Source organism: Ursus maritimus (genome assembly GCF_017311325.1).
Source record: "Ursus maritimus isolate PB19 chromosome X unlocalized genomic scaffold, ASM1731132v1 scaffold_X1, whole genome shotgun sequence".
Taxonomy (NCBI): Eukaryota; Metazoa; Chordata; class Mammalia; order Carnivora; family Ursidae; genus Ursus; species Ursus maritimus.
The window spans coordinates 62,150,842-62,171,630 of record NW_024423319.1 but is presented as its reverse complement, the minus strand read 5'-3'; the positions used below and the strand labels follow the sequence as shown (position 1 = coordinate 62,171,630).

Below are 20,789 nucleotides of genomic sequence, written 5' to 3'. Positions count from 1 at the left end.
AACTCTAAATGGATGAAATACCTCAAATGTGAGACAGGAATCCATCAAAATCCTAGAGAAGAACATAGGCAGTAACCTCTTTGACATCGGCCACAGCAACTTCTTTCAAGACACATCCCCAAAGGCAAGAGAAAGAATAGCAAAAATGAAGTTTTAGGACTTCATCAAGATAAAAAGCTGCACAGCAAAGGAAACAGTCAACAAAACTAAGAGGCAACCCGTGGAATGGGAGAAGGTATTTGCAAATGATACTACAGATAAGAGGCTGGTATCCAAGATCTATAAGGAACTTACCGAACTCAACACCCCTAAAACAAATAATCCCCAGTCAAGAAATGGGCAGAAGACATGAACAGACACTTCTCCAAAGAAGACATACAAATGGTTAACAGACACATGAAAAAATGTTCAACATCATTAGCCATCAGGGAAATTCTAATCAAAACCACATTGAGATACCACCTTATACCAGTTAGAATGGCAAAAATTGACAAGGCAGGAAACAACAAATATTGTAGAGGATGTGTAAAAAGGGGAACCCTCTTACACTGTTGGTGGGAATGCGAGCTGGTACAGCTACTTTGGAAAACAGTATGGAGGTTCCTCAAGACATTAAAAATAGAGCTACCCTTTGAACCAGCAGTTGCACTCCTGTGTATTTACCCCAAAGATACAGATGTAGTGAAAAGAAGGGGAACATGTACCCCAATGTTCATAGCAGGAATATCCACAATAGCCAAACTGTGGAAGGAGCTGAGATGCCCTTCAACAGATGAATGGATAAAGAAGATGTGGTGTGTATCTACAATGGAATATTACTCAGCCATGATAAAGGATGAATTACCACCATTTGCATGGGCATGGGTGGAACTGAAGGGGATTTTGTTAAGTGAAATAAGTCAAGCATTGAAGGACAATTATCATATGGTTTCACTCATATGTGGCATGTAATTAATAGCATGGAGGACATTAGGGGAAGGAAGGGAAAACTGAAGAGGGGGAAGTCAGAGGGAGAGATGAACCATGACAGCCTATGGACTCTGGGAAATAATCTGTGGGTTTTGGAGGTGAGGGGGTGGGGGGATGGGGTAACTGGGAGATGGGTATTGAGGATAGCATGTGTTGTAATGAGCACTGGGTGATATATGCAAACAATGAATCATGGAACTCTACATCAATAACTAATGATGTACTGTATGGTGACTAACATAACCTAATAAAAAATTTAAGTTTTTTTTAAAGATACATTTTTGTATATTACAGTAAAATAGATGCAGAACAGCATTTGACATAGTTCAACAACAATTCATGATAAAATCTCTCAAGAAAGTATATTTAGAGTAAAACCCCTCAGCCTAATAAAGGCTGTATATGAAAACCCACAACTAATGTCAATCTAAATGGAGAAACACTGAGAGCTTTTCCTCTATAGTCAAGGACAAGATAGGACTATCCACTCTTATAATTTTAATTCAACATAGTACTGGAAGTCCTAGCCACAGCAATCAGACAACAGAAAGAAATAAAAGCCATCCCAATTAGCAAGGAAGAAGTAAAATTTTTAATATTTGCAGATGACATTATAATATATTTAAAAAACACAAACATTCTACCAAAAAAACTGCTAGAACTGATTAACAAATTTAGTAAAGTCACAGGATACAAAATCAATGTACAGAAATTGGTTGCATTTCTATACACTGATAATGAAGCAGCAGAAAGAGAAATTAAGAAAACAATCCCATTTACAATTGCACCAAAAACAACAACATACCTAGGAAGAAACCAAACCAAAGATTTTAAAGACCTAAACTCTGAAAACTATAAAACATTTATGAAAGAAATTGAAGATGACAGAAAAAATGGAATGAGATTCCATTTTCATAGATTGGAAGAACAAATATTGTTGAAATGTCTATACTATCCAGAGCGATCTACACATTTAATGCAACTCCTATCAAGGACCAACAGCATTTTTCACAGAATTAGAACAAACAAACCTACAATTTGTATGAAACCACAGAAGACCCTGAATAGCCAAAACAATCTTGAAAAGGAAAAGCAAAGCTAGAAGCATCACAATTCCAGACTTCAAGTTTAATTAGAAAGCTGTAGTGATCAAAACAGTATGGTACTGACATAAAAATAGACATGTAGCTCAGTGGAACAGAATATAAAACCCAGAAATGGACCCAGACGTATATCATCAATTGATCTTTGACAAAGCAGCAAATAATATCCAATGGGAAAAAGTCTCTTCAACAAATAATGTAAGAAAAACTGGACAGGACATGCAAAATAATGAAACTGGATCAGTTTCTTACACCATAGACAAAAATAAACTCAAAAAGGATGAACAAACTAAATGAAACCATCAAAACCCTAGAGAAGAACACAGGTAGTAATCTCTTTGCCATCAGCCATAGCAACTTTTTCCTAGATAAGTCTCTTGAGGCAAGGGGGAAAAAAGCAAAAATAAATTATTGGGACTTCTTCAAGATAAAAAGCTTCTGCAGGGTGAAGGAAACAATCAATAAAACTCAAAGTCAGCAGACAGAATGGGAGAAAAAGTATTTGCAAATGCCTCATCTGATAAAGGGTTAGTATTCAAAATATATAAAGAAGTTAAACAACTCAACACCCCAAAAGGGAATAATTCCATTAAAAAATGGGCAGAAGACATGACTAGACATATTTCCATAGAAGACATATAGATGGCCAATGTTCATATGAAAAGATGCTCAACATCATGCATCAGCAGGGGGAATCAAAGTCAAAACCACGCTGAGTTAACACCTCACACCTGTCAAAATGGCTAAAATTAACAACACAAGAAACAACAGATGTTGGCAGGGATGTGGAGAAAGGGGAACCCTCTTGCATGGTTGGTGGGAATGCAAGTTGGTACAGCCACTCAGGAGAACAGTTTGGACATTCCTCAAAAAGTGAAAAATAGAACTACTCTGTGATCCAGCAATTGCACTACTACGTATTTAACCAAAGGATACAAAAATACAGATTTGAAGGGATACATACATCCCAATGTTTCATTCATATGTGGAATTTAAGAAACAAAACAGATGAACATATGGGAGGGGAAAAAAGAGAGAGAGAGGGAAACAAACTATAACAGACTCAGAATAGAGAACAAACTGAGGGTTGATGGAGGGAGGTGGGTGGGGAATGAGTAAATAGGTAATGGGGATTAAGGAGTGCACTTGTGATGATTACAGGGTGATGTATAGAAGTGTTAAATTACTATATTGTACACCTGAAACTAATATAACAGTGTATGTTAAGTAACTAGAATTCAAATAAAAACTTAAAAAAAGATCAAAATAAAAAGATGAGGGGTGCCCGGGTGGCTCAGTCAGTTGGGTGTCTGCCTTTGGCTCAGGTCATGATCCCAGGGCCCTGGGATCGATCCTTGCATTGGGCTCCCTGCTCAGTGGGGAATCTATTTCTCTCTCTGACCCTCCCCCTACTTGTGCTCCCTCTCCCTGTTTCTCTAACTCTCTCTCTTTCAAATAAATAATTAAAATATTTAAATAAAATAAAAATTTGAGTGCCCAAATAAAAAAATCAAGTATTATGGAAATTTATCTTCTCTGTAGTCTCCCTGGTGTGATAGATTTTCACCCTTCTCTGAGATACTGGCTCCCACCCCACCGTGGACAACCTTTGACCTTCCTACCTTCTTTGATGTGGCCTTTTTTCTGCCTTTAGTTGTGTTTGTTCTGCTAGTCTTCAGGTCATTTTCTGCGTTATTTACACTGATGTGAGTGTTACCTAGTTGTATCAGTGGGACAAGGTGTGCTTAAAGTCCCCCTACTCTGCCATCTTCCTGGCCACCAATGTATGCATTTTAAATTCTCATTGTAGAGCTAGACTTTGAGTTTCCTTAAAGACCTTGTGAATTTTAGCTATGTATTCATCCCCCTACCAAATTTTTTGGTATATAGTAGGTGTTCGATAAGTGTTTGCAGAGTTAATCAACAAATTAAGTTCATTTGTGCAGAAACAAACTCCTCTCAGTTTTGTAAGGAACAAAGAGAAAACAAAACTTCTGCATTTTTCAAAGATTTATTTATTTATTTATTTGAGAGAGAGAGAGAGAGAGAGAGAGAGAGAGAGAGAGAGAGAGAGAGAGAGAGACAGGGAGTATGAGCAGGGAGAAGGGCAGAGGGAGAGAATCTCAAGCAGACTTCTGGTTGAGCATGGAGCCTGAAGTGGGGCTCAATCTCAATACCCTGAGATCGTGACCTGAGCCAAAATCAAGAATTGGACACTTAACCAACTGAGGTGCCCCAAAAGCTAATGCATTTTTTTCTAATAAGACTTATTGCCTGGGTAATAATTAAACAAACTTAATTCTAAAATAAATTCCTAAGCACAAATTAATTGCTTCATACACATTAGAAGCTATAACTTAGTTTTAAAAATGACTTTGAAGTTATTTAAAGATAAAAGAAAAAATGTCTGTAAGCCAATGTTGTAAATTTGAAAAACAAGTATAAGTGTCTTGAAAGCTCATCACAAATTGTAAGGAGTGTAAAAACAGGATCCCCACAGTTCAATTTCAACAGAAATATGTGAGAGGGCTTGAAGCAGATTAGCTTGTTCTGGTCTGTCTAAAATACCGATAAAGCTAGCTCAATTTTTTTTAATGACACTACAAATTTCTTTACCCAGTAATTTTTATTATTTAATGGCACCCAAAAGTAATTAACATTGTTTAAAGGGGGCTAGAAGGTTGCCTCTCTCACCCTACCCCCAAATAGGGGAACAACACTGTAATTCCCTAAACTGTTTTTTAGGAATGAGGTATTTTTCAGCCATTTAAATTTGTGAAAGCAGGGGAATGTTGGGTTCAGATAAAGGTGTATTAGGGGGCAGGCTTATACAAATTAGAGGGAAAATGATCATCCTATCAAGCCAATTTTTATGTGTCTAATGTATTTATATAGACAGTTTAGCTTTTGATTATTAGGTAAACTATCCTTGAATTTTTTTCCTTGTATACTCTTGCAATTAAGAGATAGAATGTCTCTCTAATGGTGTTCCTTCTAGTAGAAACAAAAATCTCAATGTGTGTTTAAGAAAAAAATCCTTGAGAACAGGGGTCATGACTTATTTATCAATGTACCAGTTAGCACAGTGCCTTATAAGTACTAGTTTTTAAATAAATACCTGAACAGATAATAGATGCACTTTTTCCTTTTATGATACCATCATGCAGCTCCAAATACAGTAAGTGTCGACCTAGGCTCAAAATATAGTAATTGTTGATTCCCCTTTGTCCTTCAACCCCCAAATCAATTAGACACAAAATTCAGTTGTTACTTCCTTTGTAACATCTCTCAAATCCATTTCTTCTTATTTTGACCACCAATCTGATCTGCCACGGTCCTCAGGGACACAGTGAAGTGTCTCTCCCTGTTCCTCTGTGTCTCTTTTGCACACATCTTGCCAAATCTTGCTTACTTACACACAATAGGTTATAGGAGTTCAGGAATTCTTTCTTCTCAGAACATTGGTCACAATTTTCCTGAGTTGCTGATATGGAATTACTCCTCTTTGATTGCTTATGAGACTTTTAAACATTTTTTTTTTAGAATTTTCATCATTTCCATTCCCCCCCTGCTTAAACTAAATTTCTACATATCGAGTCTGCATTTGAACTTTTCTTCTACTTTGTTTGATTCTGGAAATGATGACTCCAAGTCTATTTACTCACTTCCAAATGCTGCAATGACTTAACTATTTACCTATCATCTAACATCTATCTTATCTATTCATATCTTTATGTCTCCTACTCATTTCCCCCCAAAACAAAATTGAAAGCAATTTGTAAAAAAAAGCAATTATAAAATATGACAGTTAAAATAAATATTGAATTAGCAATAAACATCTGTTAACAATATGCCCACCATTTCAAGAATTTTACGTGTCTACTGAGATCCACCCATGGATTCGAGATTAAGATCTGATTTGAGGGAAGAACAGAAGATAATTGTGGTAGGGACATGGAACAAGGAATTGGAAACAGTAAATTCAGCTCTGAATGTCCTAGAAACTAGAGCGGGGAAAAAGATAAGTGTGGTTGTCTGCTCTGTCTCGTTGCCTGGCAGCACTACTGTATGATCATCACACTACTCTTTAAAGCAGCTGATCTTCTATTGCTTCTCGGCCTTTTTGCCAAAATCGAGTATAAAGCAGCTGATCTTCTGACTACCTCCTTTGATGGGATAGGAATTCAGTCTATTCCTTTCCATTAATCTGTCTTCTTGGTATTGAGTCCTTCCTTCTCAACTCCGATTTTCAATTGCTTATGGCCTGTTCATGACACTTTCCAACTCCAAATTCTTTTTAACTCATGCTTAGATTATTACAATACTCCTAAATGGTTTCCTTGCCTTCAGACTCACTTCCTCTCCAATTTATTTGTATACTACCTTCAGAAGATTTTTAGAGATAATATATTTGATCAGAGCCATCTCTAGTCTATCTAATTCCTTTATAAAATTATTTAAAAAGTGTCCCTTTCAGTCTAATATTGTCTCTGGTTAAAAGACTTGTATTTTGTGAGTTAGAAAATTACACATCCTTCACCAGGTGAATCAGCACTGTGCTTAAGAGCGCTGCTTGGCTTGTATTTCAGCTCCCATGCACATCTTGTGTATTCACTCTTCTGCACTGCAAAATTATATGCAGTGTTTCTTCCTTTCTTTACATTATTCTTCCATACCAAACATTTATTGAGGCCCCATGGCTTATGATAAATATCATAATCATATGATTTTTCTTCCATATATACAGGTCCAAAATAATCTGGAAAGGAAAAGAGCCAAAAGCAAAAGAAGGTCCCAGACAGCCACTTAAAATCTTGCACTCTCAAACTATAACTGCATCAATAGTAAAAGTAACATTTTGGGAGGAATCAATGAGACGTAGTCCAAAAATCTCACCCACTTTTTGGTTTCAAAGCTTTGCTTTTTCTGAATTTAATGATGTCTTCAGACCAAACGCTGTTGAATGGCTGTTAGTGAATCCTTCTAATGGGACCAATGTTAAGGTCATGAAATGCTGAATGTTTGTCTTTGAAATCTTTAACACTTTTTCTCCATGTTTACACATTTTATTCCTTTTCAACCCATGCACAAGGTTTCCCAAACAGCTCATGGCCAATATGGTGTTAATAATTTAATGTGAAGGTGTGTAGGGGTAAGAGATAATTGGTGATGGCTATTAAGGAGGGCACAGGATGTAATGAGCACTGGGTGTTATATGCAAATGATGAATCACTAAATTCTACCCCTTAAGCTAATAATATAGTATATGTTAACTAAATTGAATTTAAATAAAGAATAGTAAAAAAGATACATATGAAAAAGAAAAAAAATCATGTGATAAATTAGCATTTTGATGAGCACTGGTATTATAAGCAACTAATGAATCATTGAACACTACATCAAAAACTAATGATGTATTGTATGTTGGCTAACTAAACATAATCTTAAAAAAAGCATTTTCAATAACAAGTGTATAAAGAGAGCAATGCTTAATCCAAAAAAAAAAAAAGCCTCAAAGAAGAATTTTAGTCATCTTTATGGGAGGCATTAAACATAATCTTTCTGGTGACCTCAGATTATTCAATATTGGTGAACCAATAAGGTTTGCCTTGATTTCCAAGGAAGTTCTTATCTTTACCACCCTTTAACACTTGAAACAGACAATATGGCATAGCATAGCAAGGTGATCTAAATACTCCAACAAGGCTTGGAAATATTTATCTATTTAGCCAGGCTAAAAGTTATATTTGGCTTACATGCATGCATACATAACCACCAGGGTTTTGTTTTGTTTTGTTTATAAAAAAGAAGAAAGATGATGATAGAGAAAGACAGGTGCATAAATAGATGGAAGCTTATTTCATTTTTGTCATATATTATTTTTCCAAGCACCATAGCAAGGATGCATGACCTTTCAGGACACTAATAGAAAAAGCCATTGCATCCATGAGATCTAATGCTCTCTGGAGGAATAGTTTCTTCTGTAAGTTCAGCAAGCCTCCTGATAGTCTTCAATGTAGTACAAATGAATTCCCCTAAGAAGTCGATGACTTCCAAGACTGTGAAGCATGAAGTCATGGGAAGGAGGAGCAAAACATAAAGACAGACAATGCGGAATCTTTATAAAAAGCTACATTTAATGTTTGCTGTTAAAAAAATAATCAGCATTTAAAAGACATTATAACTTATGTTTTATTTTATTTATAAATAGCAAAGTGACATTCTAACAGTTAAGCTGAATTTTGCACTTCAAACTTTTGGAATAGACTGAGAAAACTATAGTAATACGTGGCAAATTAAAATCAGATACTCTGTTCCTGGTTGAGTGTACAAATCATGGAAATTCTGAATTTATCAAAGCCAAAATTTCAATTTTCTTTGCCCACAATATCCTCTGAGTGGAATCCTTTCCAAAACAACTGAGTGATGCTGACGAAGAGTTCTACCTCCCATTAGAGGTAAAAGTTTTTGTTTTGTTTTGTTTTTCCTGTTTTACTGAATAAACTATGTTACTTTCTTTTGTAGCTGTACAAGCCTGCAGTTCTCTACAGGATATCTGGGTAGAAAGGGTAAGGTTCTTGGCTTTCTCTTAATACATTAAAAACTAGAACTTAAAAATCTCTGTGAATTGAAAATGACAATGCATATTTCTGCTGCTTCCATCAAAATGTAATTCTGAGTCTGCTAATATTTTGCCTTTTGAGGGATGTATTGTTATGAAATATGGAAATTCTCAGTAAGGAGATTACTCAGTGAGGTTATATCTATTTATAAATTTAAGTGGTTAAAATGTTCACTGAAACTGCTGCATGTTTTGTGTAAGGAATTGTGGCTGTCTAGAGAGAAAGCTCCTTTCTCTATAAGTTAATATGCTACTGACATAAATCAGGAGTCCAGACTTAGATAGTGCTCTTAACAAGTATATGTTAAAATTAGAATAGTGGTTGATTAAACACAATTCTGTTAGTATGAGCAGCGTGTGTGTGTGTGGAGGGGGGACTTAAAATTTTAAATCCAGGGTTTTGTCAACCAAATTATATGACATTCAAGTGATAAATACATTTACATGCCTAAATCTTTTCATAAGATGAAACTTGACATGTTTCTTTTGATTGAGACATTTTTCATACATTCATTTTGTGGTGGGACATAAATCCTTCTAATAGCAGAAAAAGATTTTCATCAAGCCATAGAATCTAGTACCGCTGTCAAATCTCAGAGAGGGGCTGATTCTCAATTAAGGATGAACATTTCCTTGGATGTATTTTTAACTTGAGAACATGGGAAATATTTTAAGAAGGGGTTCCAAGTATTGTGCTGTCCTCGTTAGAAGGAATTCATTTCATTTTCCTTATTTGAAGCAATAAAATAGCTGTTGTTCTTAAAAAGAATCTGTTAAAGGGGGGGTAATCAGAAGGGGGAATGAAGCATGAGAGACTATGGACTCTGAGAAACAAACTGAGGGCTTCAGAGGGGAGGGGGTGGGGGAATGGGATAGACTGGTGATGGATAGTAAGGAGGGCACGTATTGAATGGTGCACTGGGTGTTATACGCAACTGATGAATCATTGAACTTTACATCAAAAACCAGGGATGTACTGTATGGTGACTAACATAATATAATAAAAAATATTATTATAAAAAATCTGCTAACTTCACACATGGAATTGAATTCTTAAATATGTGAGATTATTCAGAATATGTAAAATTATGTACATCCTAGGAAAGTTGCTCATGATATGAGCAAATCAGGTTTTTTTTGTGCACACTGAATTCCCCCAGATTTGGAGACACTAAGTTCCCCTTAAGTAAAAGATGACTCAATGAATATTTTTACTGTGAAATTTCAGGATAAAGACTTTATTGTTCTACTAGTTTATTTTTGAGAAACAACACATAATTAACAGCTGTAGGCTACATGAACATGACTCACAGGATGGCACTATCTGCATATTATGGTTGCCAAGTGGCACCATAATGTTGTATATTGAAAGCAACTCTGCTTAATCTCTCTGACCACAAGTGTAGATGGATTTTTCCTCCACCCAAGCAGTTCCAAAGTGGCTGAGATGGGATAGCATATGAAACACAAGCAGCCTAGGCAGCTGCAGGGATTTAGGAACCTTCAAAGGAGCTGAAGTCAGCAATTCCCCTTGGACCAATCTTCCCCCAGAAATTGTGTTTTGGCAGGACTATGAAGAAAGAACCTTCTCAGTAGACTTAAGAATTCTGGGTTGAGTTTTTTCTTCCCAATCTTCCCCCAGCTACCAAGAAAGTTGACTGAGGAGGAAGTTGGTTATTTGACCAGTTTCTAAAGTTGGGTGGGAGGAGGGAGGACATTAATCACCTCTGTATCCCTAATAGCAAAGTTCAGCCTAAATCTGGTGCTGAATGAGGACTAGGTATTTACTGAAATGAAGAGCCTTAAGGGAGGGGAGGGTTTGCTTGTTAAATGACTCTGTGCTGAGGTCTTGCTTTCTGCAGCTGGAAATGCTGGTGTCCAGGAATACTAAGAAATTCTTCACCAGAATTTGAGACAGTTTTCCACTTGGTCAAAATTATTGCTCAAGATAGGAAAATAATGCATCGCTATAATTTTGAGGAGTATTAAATGATAGCATACTACTAGAATTAAACTTACTAATTGGCAATAGCTTAAGCATATTATTTTGAGACTGGGAGAAGTCACACCCAACCTGATGTGTCTCCTAGCCCTACTCGTGTGTCTGCCTCCAACCAGAAATGCCACTATTAATAATCTATTACCAGATATTACTTACTGCTTCTCTAAATTCCTATTCTTGAAATATAAATGCTTATGGAATAGGTAAAAATGTTAATTCAGGAAATGAATTTATGGGCTACCTTTATCAGCCAACTACTAGATTTTCTCAAACAAGGAAGGTTGGTACTCCAGAAGATACTAAGGAATTGAAAAGACTTCAATGGGCAGAAATAAACCCACAATTATATGGTCAATTAATGTTTGACAAAAGATCTAAGAATATGCAATAGGAAAAAAGACAGTCTCTTCAACAAATGATGTTGGGAAAGCTGCACAGCCACATACAAAAGAATGAAACTGAACCACTTTCTTACACCATACACAAAAATAAATTCAAAATTGATTAAAGACCTAAATGTGATGCCTGAAACCATAAAAATCCTAGAAAAGAGCACAGGCAATAATTTCTCTGACATCAGCCATAGCAGCATTTTTCTAGATATGTGTTCTGAGGCAAGGGAAACAAAAGTAAAAATCAACTATTGGAACTGCATCAAAATAGAAAGCTGCTGCACAGTGAAGGATATAATCAACAAAACTGAAAAACAACCTACTGAGTGGGATATGATATTCGCAAACAACATATCCAATAAAGGTTTAGTATCCAAAATATGTAAATAACTGATATAACTCAACACCCAAAAAACAAATAACCCAATTTAAAAAATGGCAGAAGATATGAACAGACGTTTCTCCAAGGAAGATATACAGATGGCCAATAGACACATGAAAAGATGCTCAACATCACTCATCATCAGGTAAATGCAAATCAAAACCACAGTGAGATATCATCTCCCTCCTGTCAGAGTGGTTAAAATAAAAAACACAAGAAATGACAAGTGTTGTTGAGGGTGTGGAGAAAAAGGAACCCTCACACACTGTTGGTGAGAATGCAAACTGGTGCAGCCACTGTGGAAGATAGTATGAAAAATTAAAAAAAAAATAAAATAGAACTCAAAAAATTAAACTAAAAAAAATAGAACTACCCTATGATCCAGTAATCATACTACTGGGTATTTACCAAAAGAACACAAAAACACTTTACCCTAAAGATACAGACATAGTGAAGAGAAGGGCCATATGCACCCCAATGTTCATAGCAGCAATGTCCACAATAGCTAAATCGTGGAAGGAACCGAGATGCCCTTCAACAGATGACTGGATTAAGAAGTTGTGGTCCATATATACAATAGAATATTACTCAGCTATTAAAAAGAATGATTTCTCAACATTTGCTGCAACATGGACGGCATTGGAGGAGATAATGCTAAGTGAAATAAACCAAGCAGAGAAAGACAATTATCATATGGTTTCACTCATTTATGGAACATAAGGAATAGCAGGGAGATTGGTAGGAGAAGGAAGGGGGGTAAACAGAAGGGGGAATGAACCTGAGAGACTATGGACTCTGGGAAACAAACTGAGGGCTTCAGAGGGGAGGGGGTGGGGGAATGGGATAGGCTGGTGATGGATAGTAAGGAGGGCACGTATTGCATGGTGCACTGGGTGTTATAAGCAACTAATGAATCATCGAACTTTACATCAAAATAAATAAATAAATAAATAAATAAATAAATAAAATTAAAAAACAAAAAAACCCCCCCACTAACTCAAAAGGATTATGCACCCATATGTTTATTGCAGCATTGTTTACAATAGCCAAATTATGGAAGCAGCCCAAATATCTACTGATAGGTAAATGGATGAAGATGTGGTATATGTGTGTGTGTGTGTATGTATATATATGAATCTTATTGAGCCATAAAGAAGAACGCATTATTGCCATTTGCAACAACATGGATAGAGCTAGAAAGTACGATGCTAAGCAAAATAAGTCAGTCAGAGAAAGACAAATACCATATGATTTCACTCATATGTGGAATTTAAGAAACAAAAAAACAAGGAGAGGAAAAAAAGAGATAAAGACAAACCAAGAAACAGACTTTTAACCACATATGGTTACCAGATGGGAAGTGGGTTGGGGGGTGGCTGAAATAGGTGATGGGGGTTAAAGAGTACACTTATCGTGATTAGCACTGAGTAATGTATGGCATTGTTGAATCACTATATTGTACACTTGAAGCTAATGTAATCTTGTATCTTAACTCTAAAAATAAAGAAAAAGAAAAGAGGGCAATGGGAGCAAAAAGGGAGAAGATACTGGGTAATGGAAGGGAAATTTTCTGACATCACACATCCGGCTACTTATACATCAAAGTGTATAATGCACAGGTTTCAAACCTAGCCTGCAACCTATGATCATAACTATGAATAGCCCGGAGAGTGACCAGTGCCAATCATAGGCTTAACTTTTTCTCTGACTTTAGACTATAGCAATGTTGCTGTATCACTGTGGACAAGTTAGAGATTATAGTGTTGCCTAGGATTTACAATCGAATTTCCTGAATGTCTTGCCTGAGAGCTAGCTCTGATGTGAAATACAGTTAGGTGGCTGCAGAATGAGCATGTTTCTTTTTTTTTTATTTTTTGTTTTTTATTAAGTTATGTTAGTCGCCATACAGTACATCATTAGTTTTTGATGTAGTGTTCCATGATTCATTGTTTGCGTATAACACCCAGGGCTCCGTGCAATACATGCCCTCCTTAATACCCATCACCGGCCTATCCCAATCCCCCACACCCCCTCCCCTCTGAAGCCCTCAGTTTGTTTCCCAGAGTCCATAACCTCTCGTGGTTCATTCCCCCTTCTGTTTACCCCCCTTCCTTCTCCTACCAATCTCCCTGCTATTCCTTATGTTCCATAAATGAGTGAAACCATATGATAATTGTCTTTCCCTGCTTGACATATTTCGATTAGCATAATCTCCTCCAGTCCCATCCATGTTGCTGCAAATGTTGGGTAATCATTCTTTCTGATGGCTGAGTAATATTCCATTGTATGTATGGACCACATCTTTATCCATTCATCTGTTGGAGGGCATCTTGGCTCCTTCCAGAGTTTAGCTATTGTGGACAATGCGAATGAGCCCGTTTCTTTTTTCTTTCTTTCTCTCTCTCTCTTTCTTACTCCAGAGAGTTTTCTGAAGGATTTGTAATTTTACTTGTCAAAGCCCAAGTGATTTGTCTGTCAAACAAAACCAAGCAGAAATCTATCTCTTAATTACAGATCAACATTCATGACAACCAGTATCATGGCAAGCTAGGATTTGGTGGAACATAAGATGATTTCTTACAGAATGTGTTATATATGAAGAACCTGAGATAAGTACTTTTTGATTGGTTTCCTCATGGAGCTAGACAACTGCCTCAGTGCATCTCAAGAGAACATTTAAAAAAATATTTTATTTTGAAATAAATTTATACTCACAAGAAGTTACAAAAGTAGCGTAGAGCATCCTTGTGACAAAACTATAGCACATTATCAAAAGCAGGAACTGACATTAGTATAATATTATTAACTAGACTATGAGTCTTATTTAGATTTTGCCAGTTTTTACATGTACTCATTTGTGTGTTTATGTATGTATGTATCATTCTATAAAATTTTATCACATGCATATATTTATATAACCACCACCACAATCAAGATTCAGAAATATCAGCCACCTGATATAAAGGTGTTACACCTTTATAGCACAAATTCTGCCCATCTGTAACTCTCTGGCAACTACTAATATGTTCTCCATCTGTATAATTCTGTCATTTTGAGGATATTAAATAAAAGTAACCTTTTCAGGTTTGCTTTTTTCACTTAGCATAATGTCTTTAAGACCTATGCAAGTTGTTGTGCATATCAATAGTTGGTTCATTTTTATTGCTGAGCACTATTCAATTGTATGGATATACCACAGTTTTTTCTATTCACCCACTGAAAGGCATTGGGTTGTTACCATATTTTGGATATTAAAAATAAAACTGGCGGGGCACCTGGGTGGCTCAGTTGGTTAGGCGTCTGCCCTTGCCTCAGGTCATAGTCCCAGGATACTGGAATCAAGCCCAGCTTCAGGCTCCCTGCTCAGTGGGGACCCTGCTTCCCTTTCTCCCTCTGCTCCTCCTCCCCCACTCATGCTCTCTCTCTCTCTCTCAAATAAATAAATAAATAAATAAATAAATAAATAAATAAAATCTTAAAAAAATAAAAAAAATAAAGTTGGAATGAAAATTATGCAAATATTTCTGTGGACATGTTTTGATTTCTCTTCAGTATTTACCTACATTCTGGAGTGCATTTCTAGGTTATACAGTAAGTGCATGTTTAATTTTGTAAAACAAAACAAAACAAAACAAAACAAAACCCTGTTTTCCAGAGTGATTTTATCATTTACCATTCCTAACAGCAATGCATGATGGATCCATTTCTTATTCTTAGTCAGCACTTAACTATTGTCAGTATTTTTTTAAATTATTTTAGACATTCTAATAGATATGCTGTGGTATTTCACTGTGGTTTTAAGTCATTTTCCTAATGGCAAATGACCTTGACTATCTTTTCATGTGTTCTTTAGTGAATTGTCTGTTAATGTCCTTTTCCCATTTTTAAATTGAATTGTTTGTTTTCTTACTGTTGAGTTTCGAGGTACTTTACATATTTTAGATGCAAGTCCTTTTGGGGTATGTGGTTTGCAAACATTTTTTCCAAGTCTGTGGGTTAGTCTTTTCATCCTCTTAACACAATCTTTCATAAAGCAAGCTTTGAATTTTGATGAAGTCCAATGTATTGATTTTTTTTCTTTTTTTCTTTTGGTTTATTCTTTTGGTGGTATATTTAAGAATACCAAGTCCTAGATCCTGAAGATTTTCTCTATGTTTCATCTAAAGTTTTTATAGTTTTATAATTAGATATATAATCCATTTTGAGTTAATTTTTATATAGAATGTGAAGTTAAGTTCAACATTAGTTTCTTTTTTTTTGTTTATAGATGGATGTGTAATTGTTAAAATATCATTTGTTGAAAAACTATTCTTTCTTTATTGAATTTTGCACCAGTCAAAAAATGGGCAGAAGACATGAACAGTTACTTCTCCAAAGAAGACATACAAATGGCTAACAAACACATGAAAAAATGTTCAACATCACTAGCCATCAGGGAAATACAAATCAGAACCACATTGATGTACCACCTTATACCAGTTAGAATGGCAAAAATTAACAAAACAGGAAACAAAAATGTTGGCAAGGATGTGGAGAAAGGGGAACCCTCTTACACTGTTGGTGGGAATGCAAGTTGGTACAGCCACTTTGGAAAACAGTGTGGAGGTCCCTCAAAAAGTTAAAAATAGAGCTACCCTTTGACCCAGCCATTGCACTACTAGGTATTTACCCCAAAGATACAGATGTAGTGAAAAGAAGGGGCACATGCACCCCAATGTTCATAGCAGCAATGTCCACAATAGCCAAACTGTGGAAGGAGCTGAGATGCCCTTCAACAGATGAATGGATAAAGATGTGGCCCATATATGCAATGGAATATTACTCAGGCATCATATAGGATGAACTCCCACCATTTACACTGACATGGATGGAAGTGGAGAGGATTATGCTAAGTCAAAGAAGTCAAGCAAAGAAAGACAATTATCATATGGTTTCACTCATATGTGGAACATAAGGAGTGGCACGGAGGACCATAGGGGAAGGGAGAAAAAACTGAAAGAGGAGAGATCAGAGAGGGAGATGAACCATGAGAGACTCTGAGCTCTGGGAAACAATCTGAGGGTTTCAAAGGGAAGGGGGTGGGGGGTATGGGGTAGCCGGGTGATGGGTATTCAAGAGAGCATGTGTTGTGATGAACACTGGATGTTATACACAACTAATGAATCCTTGAACACTACCTCAAAAACTAATGATGTACTATAAAGTGGCTAACTGAACATAACAAAAAAAAATAAATTAATTAAAAAAAAGAATTGTGTACCTTTGTAAAAATACCAGTTGGCTCTACCTGTTTCNNNNTTTCGGTCTATTTATTTATTTTCTATTCTGTTTTATTAATCTATGTATCTCACCCTCTAACAACATCACATCACCTTGATTTTTTTAGCCATATAGTAAGCCCTAAAATTGGGTACTGTGGTACTTCCGACTTTATTTTTTGTTCTTCATAATTGCTTTAGTTACTTTAACATCTTTATTTTTCACATACATTTTAAAATAAGCTTGTCTATATCTACAAAAATACACATGGGGATTTTGAGAGTAACGTTATTAAAACTATTTAGCAATTTTGGGAGAATTTGCATCTTTATTTTGTTGTATTAATGAACTAATCAATGTCGAATCAATGAACAATTTGTGTCTATGCACTTATTTAGGTCTTTGATATCTTTCATCATCATTTTGAAGTTTTCAGCTTATAGTTCTTGTAAGATGCTATGTTACATTTATACTTAAGTGTTCTTTATTTTTTGAACTGTTTCAAATGCTATTATGTTTTTAACTTTCACAGTAATATGGGTTTTTTATTTTTAAATATTATTATTATTTCTAGTATATAAAAATACAATTGATAGTTTGTATGTTAACATGTGACCTTGCTAAACTTATACACTAGTTCTGAGATTTTTTTTTCTAAGAGATTTTTTTAAGGTAGATTCTTTAATATTTTCTACATGTACAAGCATGTCACCTGAAAATAGGGATAGTTTTTGTTTTGTTTTGTTTTCAATCTTTATACCTTTTATTTCCTTTCCTAGCCTTATTGTACTGACTAGAATTTCTATTAGTATTTTGAATAGGAGATAAGAGTGGATATCCTTACCTTGTGACGGATTATAGAGAGAAAGCTGTTTAGTCTTTCACTATTAAATATAATGTTAACTCTAGGTCTTTTAGAGATATAGTCTATCAGGTTGAGGTATTTTCCCTTTATTCTTAGTTTGCTGGGAGGTTTTAATCTGAGTGGATATCGGATTTTGTCAAATGCTTTGTCTGCCTTAGCTGATATATTCATGTGTTATTTGTAACATGTTAATAGAGTGGATTATGTTGTTTGTTTTATTATTTTCTTTCATTTTAATTTCAATATAATGTATAGTGCTAATATAAATTGCAGGTATACTATATAGTGATTCAACAATTCATATGTTACTCAGTGCTCATCAAGGTAAGTGTACTCTTAATCCCCTTCACCTATTTCACCCATTCCTTCATGCACCTCCCCTCTGGAAATCATCCATTTGTTCTTTATAGTTAAGAGTCTGTTTCTCGATTTCTCTCTCTCTTTTTTTCCTTTGTTCATTTGTTTTGTTTCTTAAATTCCACATATGAGTGAAATCATATGGTATTTGTCTTTCTCTGACTGACTTATTTCACTTAGCATTATACTCTGTAGCTCCATTCATGTTATTGCAAATGGCAATATTATATTTTTATGACTGATTAATATTCCAGTGTGTGTGCGAGTGTGTGTGTGTGTGTGTGTGTGTGTGTGTGTATCACATCTTCTTCATCCATTCATCTACCAATGGATGTTTGGGATATTTCCATAATTTGGCTATTGAAATTATGCTATATTAAACATAGAAATACATATACCATTTTGGATTACTGTTTTTGTGTTCTTTGGGTAAATACCCAGTAATGTGATTACTGGATCATAGGGTAGTTCTATTTTTAATTCCTTGAGGAATCTCCATTCTGTCTTCCACGGTAGCTGGACCAGTTTGCATTCCCACCAACAGTTCATGAGGGTTCATTTTTCTCCATGCCCTCACCAACACTTGTTTCTTGTGTTTTTTTATTTTAGCCATTCTGACAGGTGTGAGGTGATATTTCATTTCCCTGATGATGAGTGATGTTGAATATATTTTCATGTGTCTGGTGGCCATCTATATGCCTTCTTTGGATAAATGTCTGTTCATGTCTTCTGCCCATTTTTTAATTGGATTACTTGTTTTTGGGTGTTGAGTTGTATAAGTTCTTGAGATACTTTGGAGACTAACTCTTTATCAGATATGTCATTTGCAAATATCATCTTCCATTTAGTAGGTTGCCTTTTAGTTTTATTGATTGTTTCCTTTGCTGACTTTTATTTTAATGTAGTTCTAACAGTTTATTTTGCTTTTGTTTCCCTTGACTCAGGAGACATATCTAGAAAAAAAGTCAGATGATGTCAGATAAATTACTGTCTGTGCTTTCTTCTAGGATTTTTATGGTTTCAGGTATCACATTTAGGTCTTTAGTCCACTTTGAGTTTATTTTTAATGTATGGTGTAATAAAGTGGTCCGGTTTCATTCTTTTGTATGTAGCTATGCAGCTTTCCCAACACCATTTGTTGAAGAGACTTTTCCAATTGTATATTCTTGCTTTCTTTGTCATAGCATAATTGACCATAAAAGTTTGGGTTTATTTTTGGATTCTTTATTTGTTCTATTGATCTATGTGCCTATTTTTGTGCAAGTACCATACTGTTTCTATTTACTATCTCTTTGTAATGTAACTTGAAGTCTGAAATTGTGATACCTTCAGCGTTGTTTTTCTTTTACAAGATTGTTTTGGCTATTCGGGGTCTTTTGTATTTCCATACAAATTTTAAGATTGTTCTTGTTCTGTGAAAAATGCTGTTTGCATTTTGATAGTGACTGCATTAAAACTATAGATTGCTTTGGGTTGTATTGACATTTTAGCAATATTTGTTTTTCCAATCCAGGAGCATGGATTATCTTTCCATTTGCTTGTGCCGACTTTCAATTGCTTTCATCAGTGTTTTATGGTTTTCAGAGTACAGGTTACAGGTCTTTCACCTCCTTGGTTAAGTTTGTTTCTAGGTATTTTACTATTTTGGGTGCAGTGGTAAATGGGATTATTTTCCTAATTTCTCTTTTTTTTCTGCTTCATTATTAGTGTGTAGAAATGCAATGGATTTCTGTACATTTTTTTTTTATCCTGCACCTTATTGAATTCATTTATCAGCTCTAAATTTTTTTGGATTACATTGTTTGATTTTAGCATATTGAACCAGGCTTGTATTTTGAATCAATTTTACTTAGACATTTAGTATCTTTCTTTGTATATGCCTGATTTCATTTGATAATAGTTTTCAGAATTTTTGCATATATATTTATGAGAGATAACAGTCTGTAGTCACTCCTTTTTTTCTTTTGTATCGTCTTGGTCTGCATTTAGTATTAGGGAAAGGGTGGCTTCATAAAATGATTTGAGAAATATTCTTTTTATGCCTCTGTTTCTGGAAGTGATTATGTAGAATTTGTATTGTTTCTTATTAGATGTTTGATAGAATTGTCTGTGAACCCATGTGGGCCTTAAGATTTATGTTTTGAACATTTTATCATATAATTTCATTTTTTAAAATAGTTACAGGACTATTCAAATTGTGTATGTTACCTTGTGTGAATTTGCTCATTTGTGGTTGTTAAGTATTTGGTCCATTTCATCTAAGTTGTCAAATTTAAGTAAAATTGTTCTTAGTATTTATTTCCTTATTAGCTTTTTGATGTCTGCAGGGTCTACAACGACTTTCTTTTTCTTCTTCTTCTTCTTTTTTTAATCCTGATACTGGTAATTTGTCTTTTATCATTTTTGCTATTGCTGGAGGCTTATCTGTTACTGGTCTTTTCAGAGAACTGAGTTTTGAGTTTGGTTGGTTTTATTAATTGCTTTTCTCTTTCTAATTTCACTGGTTTCTGTTCTTTATCATTTCATTCTTTTTGCTTACATTTTTTTCTTGAAGTGAAATATTGTATTACTAATTTGATATTTTTCTTTTCTAATAAAGGCATTTAATACTCTCAACTTCCCTCCAAGCGTTCCTTTAACTCTACTTCACATATTTTGATATGTTGTATTTTCATTTTCATCTTGTTTAATGTACAGTTTAATTTCCCTTGAGAATTATTTACTCTTTGACTCATGTAATAATTAATAATGTGCTCTCTAATTTCCAAGTGTTTGAAGAAGTTCCTTGATTTCTGCTTGATTTCTAGCATGTTACTGATTATTAGTTTAATTCCTAGC

General features: G+C 35.0%; 1 protein-coding gene across 1 annotated transcript in view; it reads left to right on the top strand.

Annotated features, from left to right (window-relative positions):
• Positions 1-8,599: 8,599 nt before the first annotated feature.
• LOC103671956 (putative P2Y purinoceptor 10) overlaps positions 8,600-20,789 on the top strand; it is a 59,123-nt gene continuing 46,933 nt past the window's right edge. Inside the window, exon 1 of the mRNA XM_008700603.2 lies at positions 8,600-8,641. The gene's annotated coding sequence lies outside the window, so the exon portion shown is untranslated. The remainder of the gene's footprint in view (positions 8,642-20,789) is intronic.